Raw genomic sequence first — 12232 nt, 5'->3', positions numbered from 1 at the left:
TTTGGGTTACCACCTCTTCAACTTTTTTCTTCAAAATGTGAAATTCTTTGTATTTAGGGGAAAACCACCTTTTATACTTCTCCATTTCTTTTTCTATCATCTTCTTATCCAAATAAGGTGTAACTTGGGCTAAAGTAACCTGTTTGATCTTTCTTTTAGTTGTTAAATTGAACTTCCACATTTGCTAAACTCTTTCATATAAGCTTTTAGGGATGGAGTTAGCAATTTATATTTGTGTGGTCTTAAACTTGGCCATAATATCATAAATATCCTCTTCTATGTAATTCTTATCCACACTTCCTAACTAATCAAAATCAATAGGAGTAAAGCTAGAAAAATTTGCATTAGTCTTTATATTTTCACATAAGTTATCAATGTTAGATGAAGGGTTGTGTCTTACCACTTTGAATTGACTTAAGTCATTTGAATTAGTCTTCTATTAATCTAAATCTTCTTATGTTTTGTATTTTATTAGCTTCTTGGTAGGCTAGCTTGGCTCTTCTCTGATATCTACTCTTTTTCCTTTTGATTTTATCTCTTTATCTTGTGTTGTGGTAGCCCTTGTGCTTGACATTGCCAACGATGTAGTTGACTCCTTTTCAATTTTATTTTCCATTTCTTAAGCTTCTAAGCTAGCATTTTTTGTGCCTTCCTCTATTTGCCAGTTTATTTAGGTTCTTCCTTGGTGACTTCTTCTTCAACATCCTGATCTTCACCTAGACCTTATGTCAGCTCAAAAGCTCCTTGACCTAGTTCTTCTTCTTCTACTCCACCAAATTTCTCTTTTAATTTCTTTACTATCTTGTTCTTCTTCCTAATAATTGAGGCAGTCTGCAAATTAATACTAATTCTTCATTTTTGCTCTTTGTAGTTACCAAAGGATATTGCATCTTTGTCAATTTCCTATACCAATAATGTGGTAATGGTTTCTCAAGCCTCGTCAACATTTATCTCATATGGTAGGGGTCTCAACCATCTTACCCTTGGCATTGTTGCCTATACATATGTCTAGTCAGCATCAACTAGGAAACACACATCATTGTAATGTTGTTCCACTAGTGACACATGAATCCTCAATCTTTGTTTCATTGATTTCCTAAAGTCCTCAAAGTAACTTTTCATAATAGAATCAAAATTCTCTCCTAACTGCTTAATAAAATCTCCTATCTATTGAGTAATAGATCTATTTGTCTTCCAAAATACCTTTCCAAAAGTGGGAAATATGTTTTACACATAAAAGAATATGCACATGATGAGTGAGCCAAACTTACACTAAGAATTATTAGCTTTTTTGATAGCTTCTAGATTTTCTAATAGTTGTTGAAGCTATAACTTGGCTAGATCATATGACTGATCTCTCTTTATGATCTCATAACCTAGGTCAACTTCCATACATGGCATTTTGTTTAGTCAACTCCACTAGAAGAATCCGTGTGCCATCACACACACTAAAAATGCTATTATGGGCTCAGTGATAGTGTTAATAGACATTCCTTATTTGTTCCACCTAGCTCCAATTTTCTTCTCAATTTCTTTCTTTGTACTGGCCCTCATACTCTCTGACCAATCTAGGGTTGGATACCCTATAACTCTGTGAACAATCCTCTTAGATATTTTAATAGGTCCAATTTCTATCCATAGTTGATTGTCATGTATCCTACTCAAAATGATCTTAATCTACTCTATCTTGAATACTTGGAGAAAATCTAGGGTACACATTAACCCTTTTGACTCTATAACCTTGTTTTCTTCCTTCAATATTCTATTTTCACATAATGTTTGATAAATTTCCCTAATTTCCAAATCTCTGACCTCTCCTACCTTGAATGTGTAGAAACATCCCTCATCCTAGACCATTGAAACCTTTAGTGGTATCATAGATAGCACACCAAAAGGATCCCCTTTGTATTTGATATTAGGAATTAAATGGAATGGGGGATGTCTTACATCATTATTGATTAATTGCACATTAAACACTTATTTCCATTCCTTCCTCACTATCATTGAAGAACTAGTTTCCATTTCAACTCATTAGGGTTTGCAAATCATGAAATATTGTAACTCACCATGAGTAAAATACCTTTCAAATCACTAAATTTGGTTGAGTTATAGTAGAATCTAGTTTACAACTATTGGAATCCTTTTTGTAAATCACTTTCATGCTCTTCAAACTTCTAGTAACTGCAAATGACTCATAAATTGACTAAATAGCCTTGAAAACCTTATAATTAATTCTCAATACTTTTACATCTATAAGATCAATTGATATAAGGTATCTAGTATGCTTGGCTAACATAGCAATCTTGGCTATCACTACCATTTTAACTTTACTCGACAATAACTACAATACTTCCAATACTAAAAAACAACACTAAAAAAAACATAATGATAGATTGTCTAATACTTCTAATATCTTCATTGCATCTTAATTCATGCTAATAAAACCTTTTCAATACCTTAAATTCTTTGAATTGATGCAAAATATAACATTTTAAATGTTGGTTCCACACATACCTTTGATTGCCCAGTTGGGGGTGATGTTATCACCTAATCCATTGGATGAAGTGACCTCAACTTGGCTTGAAGTGTTGCAATATTTCTTCTTTTTCCATGTCTTGTTCATCTACATCTTCACCTTCTTAGTATCAACCTTTCCTTTACCTTTTTTGAATTCATTTCTTGGTGTAGGTGACCAAGTTGGGTTGTTTTTTCTTACATGAATAACCTTGAGACAACTGAAACATACTATATCACTTAATCATCTATTGTAATTGCCTCTAAAATGTGTTCATATGTAGCTCTTAGGAACATGTTCCTATTCCTCACAATAGTGACAATTATATCTTGTGTTGTAGTCCCAATTGTATGTATTATCATTATGATATGCCTTGGTTTTCTTATTTGATGTCCACTTGGGTTTGGATATGCATTCATATGCCTTATGTCCATAATTTTGATAATTGTAATAGTAACCTCCAAATTTTTGAGTATTGGTGGTCTTGTTCTAGCATTCATGTGCTTGATGTCCTTGTTTCTTGTAGTTATAGCAATATCATTTATTTTTTTGCTTAGGATTTTAATTGCCAGTGTTTCTCCTATAAAAATTTGTTATATGACCTAATTTTCCACAATGATGACAAGTGGGTTTATTGTTCTTTCCCTTATTGATCCATTTCTCACCATTATTAGATAATTCTCCTACCCCAGTAGTAGAATATCCCAATCCAGTAGTATCACCATTTGTCCTTGATGAATTGATTAGTTTTTCAAAATGTTTTGTAGCTTCAATATGATTGTTAAGCCTTCCAATAAATTCCTTTTCTCTTTTCAATTCATTTTGTAGTAGTTCATTTTGTGATTTTAATGTTGTTATCTCAATGGCTTTCCTATTTAGTTATTGATTTTCAAGCATCAATTGATTCATCATCTCTAGTTGAATGTTTGAAATTTAATACACATCTAATGTCTTCTCTTGAAGTTTTCTTGTTAGTGTCCTTTTGTATTCTTTAATAATGACTTTTTATTTGTAAGGCCCCTTCCCTAGTATCCCATTATAAATCCTAATAACACAAATATGATAGCTAGGAAGAGTAAGGAGATGAGGTGTTGTATTGATGTCCCATGTATATAGAATGTGAATTATATATTGTTACCATACACCGTATGATAGAATGATGGTAAGAAGGTTTTAGGATCTTAGTATGTCATCAATGGAATTTCCTTATAAATGATGAACCTAAGATCTTATTGAGACTGATATATATTTTAGTTACGATTGTACTAAGTATCCTATTCGAAATTAGATTAGGTTGATAAGCTAAGACCTTGTGGAATAAAAACTTGATATGTCATAACTTTGAAACTATGTCAATGGGTTCATGGTATGTTATGATCTACTAATATAATTGATTTAGTTGGCCATTGTGGAAAGATGAATCAACACGCATTGAGCACTATTAATAATTATAGATAGAAATTGTTATCAATTTAGATAGAGGTCCACTCGATAGAACTTGATATTATGTAAATATACTAAGCTAATTTTCATACAAGTAGTATTAGGTGGATATGTTATAGTATATGATAATTAAGATGAGGATATTGTTGTGGTTTTCACAACACACGCTAAATTTCACCTAGAAATGGGGACCACCTACTTTATCTTTTGGCTTTTTGAAACTCTAATCCAAGGTCTGAGTCTTTTTTAAGATTTATATCTAGTGTTTCTAGCTAGATCTAGGTCCTTGTTTGAAAGCCCAAATCAAGATTCTGAGAGTACAAGTCATTTTGCAAAGCAAAATGGTGCACCAGTGCACCTCCCCAAGTACACTAGTACACTAAAGCATATGAAGAAAGCATCACCATTTGGTGATGCATAGTAGTGCAACATCCTTGTTGTGTAGCTATGCAGCACCAAGTGGTGTGTTGCATCCCCAGGTCTATAAAATCCAAGACCCCCCCCCCCCCCCACTTTACCTCTTCACTTGTCTTTATTTTTGCATATCTACTCTAAGTTGTTGGTATTAAAGATGGAGTAACTGAGGGGTGGGGGGGAGGGGGGTGAATCAGTTACATATAAAAATTAATCCACAAATCCCTTAGATGTCTTAATGAACTAGTTACTGCTGATACTTGGTAAAAAAAAGTTGCAACTCGGTAAATTAAGCTATTACTTATCTTTAAAAATCCATACATGTAACTAAAAAAAAAAATGAACACAAGAGACACTAGATTTAACGTGGAAACCCAATATGGGAAAAACCACCAAGTAACTAGTCACCAATTTTCACTCTTCTGAAGTGAGCCCTATTAGGATCCAACCCTATTAAAGGTTATAATACACACTATTAGGTGTGACCTTGTTAGAGGATTTAATAACCTTATTAGGAGTGGCCTTGTTGGATGTCTTTAGAAAAATTCAACTGAACTATCACCTTGTTAGAGGATTTACAAAATGGCTGTTAAACCAACTCTACTAAGAGATTTGAAATCACTGCTAAAATGGTTAGAAAGAAACAATGAATTGACCTAAATAAGATGCAACTAAATTTGTTGGATACAGGTCTTTGTTCAGCATCATTAGATCCTCCTTGATCAAATATGGCTCTACTTCTTCTTAATGATCTCTAATCATTCTTCAAAATTTTCTTCCTCAATAATCAGTTTCATATCACATTAACTTCTCATATCTCCATACCATTCTACTTTGAATTCACAACTTGACTTTTTTACTTATACCATTTAGGTTGTCAAATTGACCCATTTACATGTTACAATTACCAATAAACCATTCATCATTCGGCTCCAAATATTATTCTTAAACAAATAAGCATTCTTTACTGGCCAACCTTGCTCAGTAAATACTACTTCCAAGATTTTCCCAGAGTTAACCTTCTTGACTTGGTTATCATTACAATATCTTAAAATCCTTTGGCAACCAAGTTTACTCGATAAGAACTGCTTTTACCAAATTACCTTTGATGACTGAGTGAACTCGATAAGAACTGTTTATGTCATATTTCCTTCGATTACTAAGTGAGCTTGGTAAGAACTACTTTTTTTATATTTTCTTTGATTACCAAGTGAGCTTAGTAAGAACTAAATTTCTTTGATTACCTTGAAGGCTCAATAACCAACTATCTATTCGATAGATATTGCAAGCTATCTTTAGTAACCTTTTGGGCTCGGTAGACACTTTTTATTGCCTTGCTAACCTTCTGAGCTCAGTAGACACTCTCTATTGCCTTGCTAATCTTCTAAGCTCGATAGACACTATCTATTTCCTTGCTGACCTTCTGAGCTCGGTGGGCACTATCTGATGACTGATATGACATTTGTGTGACATCAAAGACAACACACAATTGAACAATTGTATCCAATAATCTCCCTCTTTAGCATTGATGGCAACACAATATGTCATAGCAGAATGAAATTTCAAGAAAATTCTTTTAATGACAAAACTCCCTCTTACATATAATCTCTCCCTTTTACACAAACTCTTATTATTTGCAAATTTTAGAAAGATATGACAATATATATTCTCCCTCTTTGACAACACTGCCAAAGAAAAAGCAACTGAATAGTATTGTACCTGATGTACTAATTCATATGCAATGTCTTCATTGGTTTGCTGCATCAACTGATAGATCTTCAATTTTGTTCCTGTTGATGCATCACTAAAACTATATTTTAGTGAGCTTCAAATAGGGGAATGACCCCTAACTTACCTCTTAGATACAAGAATGCATCCTTACGTAAAGGCTTTGTGAATATGTCAGCAATTTTTTCCTTTGTATGCACATATTCCAATCTTATTTCCTTTTCTTGCACCAATTCTCTAACAAAGTGATACTTTATGGAAATGTGCTTGGTTTTAGAATGCATCACTAGATTTTTGGAGATATTAATTACACTAGTGTTATCACAAAAGATAACAACTGGTTCTATGATTTCTTGCTTCATACCTTTCAATAATTGTTTAAACCACACAATGTTTGAGCAATTTACTATTGCTACAACATATTCAACTTTTGGTGTGGATTGAGATGTACAATTATGCTTTTTGCTTGTCCAAGAAACCAACCTTTTTCTGAGAAAGAAAGCTCCTCCACTTGTGCTCTTTTTGTCATCAATATTTCCTACCCAATCTGCATCAGTAAACACCTTTAAATCCAATTTTCCCCCAAGTTTATACCATAGTCCATATTCTTCAGTTCCTTTCAAGTATCTCATGATTCTTTTGATTGCCATCATGTGATTTTCTTTTGGTTTTGCTCAGAATCTTGCTACAATTCCTACTGCAAGGGCAATGTCTGGTCTTGTGTGCACTACATATTGCAACTTTCCAATCATAGATCTATACAATGTCTAATCCACTTCCTTTGATTCATCATCCTTGGTGAGTTTTAATCTAGTACACATTGGAGTCCCAACTGGTTTTCAATCTTCCATACCAAACATTTTCAGTATCTCCTTGATGTATTTAGATTGAGCAATGTAGATGCCATTCTTATTCTGTTGAATTTGAAGACCCACAAAGAATTTTATTTCACCAAACATTGACATTTCAAATTCCTTTTTCATTTGTTCTAAAAATTCTTTGCAAAGATCATCATTTCCTATGAACAAAGTATCATCTACAAATATTTTTGCCAAAACAATCTTATTAGCTAGTCATTCCTTAATGTACAAACTGCTATTGTCATTAGTTCTTTGAAAACCAATTTGAATAAGATAGTTATGCAATCTTTCATACCATGCTCTAAGGGATTGTTTCAGACCATATAATGCTTTATGCAACTTGCAAACCATGTCCTTCTTGTCTGGATCTACAAAACCTTCAGGCTGCTCAATGTAAACCTCTTCCTCCAATATGCCATTGAGAAATGCTAACTTGACATCCATTTGATAAACTTTGTATCCTTTATATTCAGCATATGCAAGTAAGGTTCTGACACCTTCCAATCTTGCAATAGGAGAAAAAGTTTCTCCATAGTCTACACATTCTTCTTGAGAGTATCCTTTGCATACAAGTCTAGCTTTGTTCCTTGATACCTTACCATCTTCATTTAGTTTATTTTTGAATACCCACTTTGTTCCAATCACTTTCTTGTCTTTGGGTCTAGATACAAGAGTCCATTTTTTTTTTCTCTATATGTTCTATCTCTTCATTCATAGCTTCAATCCAACTTTCATTGTCTAGTGCATCTTTGACATTTCTAAGTTCAAAATTAGCAACCAAAACAAGTGCCTTTCAACTTACTTCTTGTCATTGTTCCTTCTGATTTATCACCAATGATCTAATCTAGTGCATGATGTTTTCTAACATATTTGGCTAACACAGGCTCCTTGCCTTTTGAATGACTTGCATTGTTATCCTTTTTTATCTCAACTTCTAGTTCTGATTCAAGTTTCTCGGGCTCAGTAGATGCTAACTTAGTAACTTCTATTTGCAACTCAAGTTCTTGAGGCTAGGTAGATGCTGATTTGGTAACTTCTTGCGACTCGGTTAATGAAGACCTAGGAGTTGAAGATTCCTGATTGATAGGTATACTTGGTATTGTATCAAGTTCAATGTAAACAAATCTTCTGTAGTGTTTAGGTTCCTTCTTCCTTTCTTCTTCTGTTCTTTTTGCAAACTCATCAACTTTTACATGTACACTTTCTATGACTTTGTGAGTAGATAAGTTCAAACATCTATAAGATTTTCTTTTGCAAGAGTATACCAAAAATATTCCTTCATCACTTTTTACATCAAATTTACCTTTTTTAGATTCTTTCAAAATGTAACATTTGCTTGCAAATACCTTTAGATAACTTACATTGGGTTTGTAGCTATACCATAATTCTTAGGGTGTTTTGAATGATTCCTTTTTCAGCTATACTCAGTTCAAGGTATGAACTACAGTGCTGATAGCTTCCTTTCAGTATTTGATAGCAATGCCTTTCTCAATCAATAAGGTTCTTGCACAATCCATTATAGGTCTGTTCCTTCTTTCTACTATTCCATTTTTCTGTGGAGTTCTAGGTACTGAAACCTATCTTTTGATTCCTCTTTCAATGCAAAATTTATTGAACTCATGTGAAATGAATTCACCACCTTTGTCAGACCTTAAGCATTTTAGTCTTTTGCCTATTTCCTTTTCTACTCTGGCCAAATACCATTTAAACTTTTCAAATGCTTCTAATTTCTCTCTAAGGTACATGGCAGTCATCATTCTTGAATAATCATCAAAAAAAAAAATGAATAATTTTTCACCCGTATAACTTTCAATGGTAATAGGTCCACACAAATCAGTATGCACAATTTCTAGAACTTCTTTAGTATGATAGTTCTTTCTTTTAAAACTAGTCTTTCCCATCTTACCAATTTGACAATTCTTGCATAGACCAACCTTAGGTTTCTTTATGTCAGAAGTATGTCTTACTCTTCTAAATTTATTGATCTTTATTAAGTTATCAAAGTTTACATGACACAACCTCCTATGCCATAACCAAATTTCTTCAATTTTAGCAATGAAACATGAACATTCACCAAGTTCAAGATAAAATAAGTTACCTTTTGTTTGAGTGCCAGATCGAATAAGCTTTCCTTTGCCATCCAGCAATCTTGCTTTTCCATGCATGAATTCTACTTTGAATCCATTATTGAGTAGCTGTGCCACACTCAAAAAATTGTGTTTTAGTCCTTCTACCCAATATGCATTATCACATACAAGTTTCTTGGTTAGTGAGATTCTTCTTTTTCTTTTTATACAACAAGGTTCATTGTTACCAAATCTTACACTGCCACCATCATAGTTTTCAAAGTATTCAAACTTAGTCTTATCACAGGTCATGTGATGAGAACAACCACTATCTATGATCCATGTATTATTTTTTCTCGTATGAGAGATTAGTGCCATTTCTTCATCATTATGAGATTCATCTTTTACAACAATGTAGACAATTTCATCTTCTTCTTCGTTATCAGAATCATTAGAATCTTTTGCCATAAAAAATGTTTTCTTACCTTTATCCTTGAATGATTTGAAGTCTTTCTTGCCATTGTACTTGTGACCTCTCTTCTCATATTTATTCTACTTATTTGGACACCTAGCAGTAATATGTCCAATTTCTTCACAAGAGAAACAGATTAGAGAAATTTTACCTTTGTATTTTCCTTTGCACCTTGAATATTTTCTTGCTAGTAGAGCTTCAACCACTTCAAGATCACTGTTTCAACTTTGTTTGGATTCTTCATCACTTTTTGATTGTGGTTCCTTCATCTTTTTCCCTTTTTCTTTGAGTGAAAGCTTGGCTTCAAATGCTAATTCAACATTTTTGGCAGCTAGAACATAGTTGTCATAGTTGTCTAGCTCAAATATAGTTAATCTTCCAACTATGGCCTCTAAATTTATTTTATGATTTGCTTCACATCTCCTTTCTTGAATTGTAGAGACTCTGATTGCATAAATGACAAGTACAGTTCTAAGAACTTACTTATGACTATCTCCTCTAGATGCTTTGATTGCAATAACATATGCTTTGACTCTTTCAACATATTTTGCAATGTTTTCATCCTCTCTCATCCTCATTTGATCAAATTGTCCTCTCAGAATTTCTGCTTTGGCTATTCTTACATTATCATCTCCTCCATAGATTTCTTTTAGCTTTTCCCACATTTCAAAGGAAAATTTGCAGTCCTTGATGTCATCAAATTCTTCATAACTCAGAGCAGATGCTATATCTATCACCATAATGTTGTGGGTCTTCTTTTCAGCAATATCATTGATAGATAGTGTACCAACTGGTTTTGCATATTTTTCATCAAGGTACTTTAGTCCTATGTCTCCAATAGAAGCTAGATGAAGTCTTATCAACCCTTGCCATGCTGAGAAGTTGTCCTTGTTAAGTCTTGGAATTTTCCTCTTATAAGACATCTTGATCTTTAACTTAGATCCTTGAAATCTTTTCCTATAAGTACCAAAAGCTCTTATACCAATTGTTGGAATTAAAGATGGAGTAACTGAGAGGGGGGGGTGTGTGGGGGTGGGGGGTGAATCAGTTATATACAAAAATTAATCCACAAATCCCTTAGATGTCTTAATGAACTAGTTACTATTGATAGTTGGTAAACAAAAGTTGCAACTCGGTAAATTAAACTATTATTTATCTTTAAGCATTCATACATGTAACTAAAAACAAAATGAACACAAGAGACACCAGATTTAATGTGGAAACCCAATATGGGAAAAACCACCAAGTAACTAGTCACCAATTTTAACTCTTCTGAAGTGAGCCCTATTAGGAGCCAACCCTTTTAAAGGTTACAATACACACTGTTAGGTGTGACCTTGTTAGAGGATTTAATCACACTATTAGGAGTGGCCTTGCTAGAGGTCTTTAGAAAAATTCAACTGAACTGTCACCTTGTTAGAGGATTTACAAAATGGCTGTTAAACCAACTCTGTTAAGAGATTTGAAATCACTGCTACAATAGTTAGAAAGCAACAATGAATTGACCTGAACAAGATTCAACTAAATTTGCTGGATACAGGTCTCTGTTCAGCATCATCAGATCCTCCTTGATCAAATATGGCTCTATTGCTTCTTAATGATCTTTGATCATTCTTCAAAATTTTCTTCCATAATAATCATTCTTCATATCACATTAACTTCTCATATCTACATACCATTCTACTTTGAATTTGCAACTTGACTTCTTACTTATACCATTCAGGTTGTCAAGTTAGCCCATTTACACATTACAATTACCAATAAACCATTCATCAATTGGCTTTAGATATTATTCTTAAACAAATAAGCATTCTTTACTGGCTAACCCTACTTGGTAAATATTGCTTCCAGGATTTTCCTAGAGTTAACCTTCTTGACTCGGTTATCGTTACAATATCTTAAAATTCTTTGGCTGTCGAGTTTACTCGATAAGAACTACTTTGCCAAATTACCTTTGATGATCGAGTGAACTTGGTAAGAACTATTTTTGTTATATTTTCTTTGATTACCGAGTGAGCTTGGTAAGAACTGCTTTTGTTATATTTTCTTCAATTATCGAGTGAGCTTGATAAGAACTAAATTTCTTTGTTTACCTTGAAGGCTTGATAACCAACTTTCTATTTGGTAGATACTACAAGCTATCTTTACTAACCTTTTGGGCTCAGTAGACACTATCTATTGCCTTGCTGACTTTCTAAGCTCGGTAGACACTGTCTATTGCCTTGATGACCTTCTAAGCTTGGTAGACACTGTCTATTGCTTTAATGACCTTCTAAGCTTAGTAGGCACTATATGATGACTGATATGACATTTGTGTGATATTAAAGACAATACACAATTGAAAAATTATATCCAACATAAGCTCCATAGTTGCACACTAGTTGAGGTGCACATCACCCCTTCTCCATGTCCCCTACCTACACAATGATAATAAAAGAACTTAAAAACATCAAAAAAGGGTGTGCAATTGCACAACTATCCAGGTGTGCTGGTGTGCACCTCCTTTTTTTCATTAAACCTTAACTAAAAACTTAAAAAAATTGACAAAATGTGAAATTAAGGTGCACAGTAGCACACCTAATTAGGTTATTTATTGTGTACCTTAAATTATTTAATACCTTTTTGCACCAAAGAGAACATAAGGTGTACATCAGTGCACCCCATGAGGTGCATTGTCGTGCACCCCATATTTTAAAAAAACTTTACAAGGGTAAATGCACACTAGGTGCACCTC

This window comes from Cupressus sempervirens, chromosome 1, assembly GCF_028749045.1.
Source record: "Cupressus sempervirens isolate cs-2001-9-10 chromosome 1, ASM2874904v1, whole genome shotgun sequence".
Lineage (NCBI taxonomy): Eukaryota > Viridiplantae > Streptophyta > Pinopsida > Cupressales > Cupressaceae > Cupressus > Cupressus sempervirens.
The sequence above is the reverse complement of the archived record's forward strand: the minus strand, read 5'-3'. Positions refer to the sequence as shown.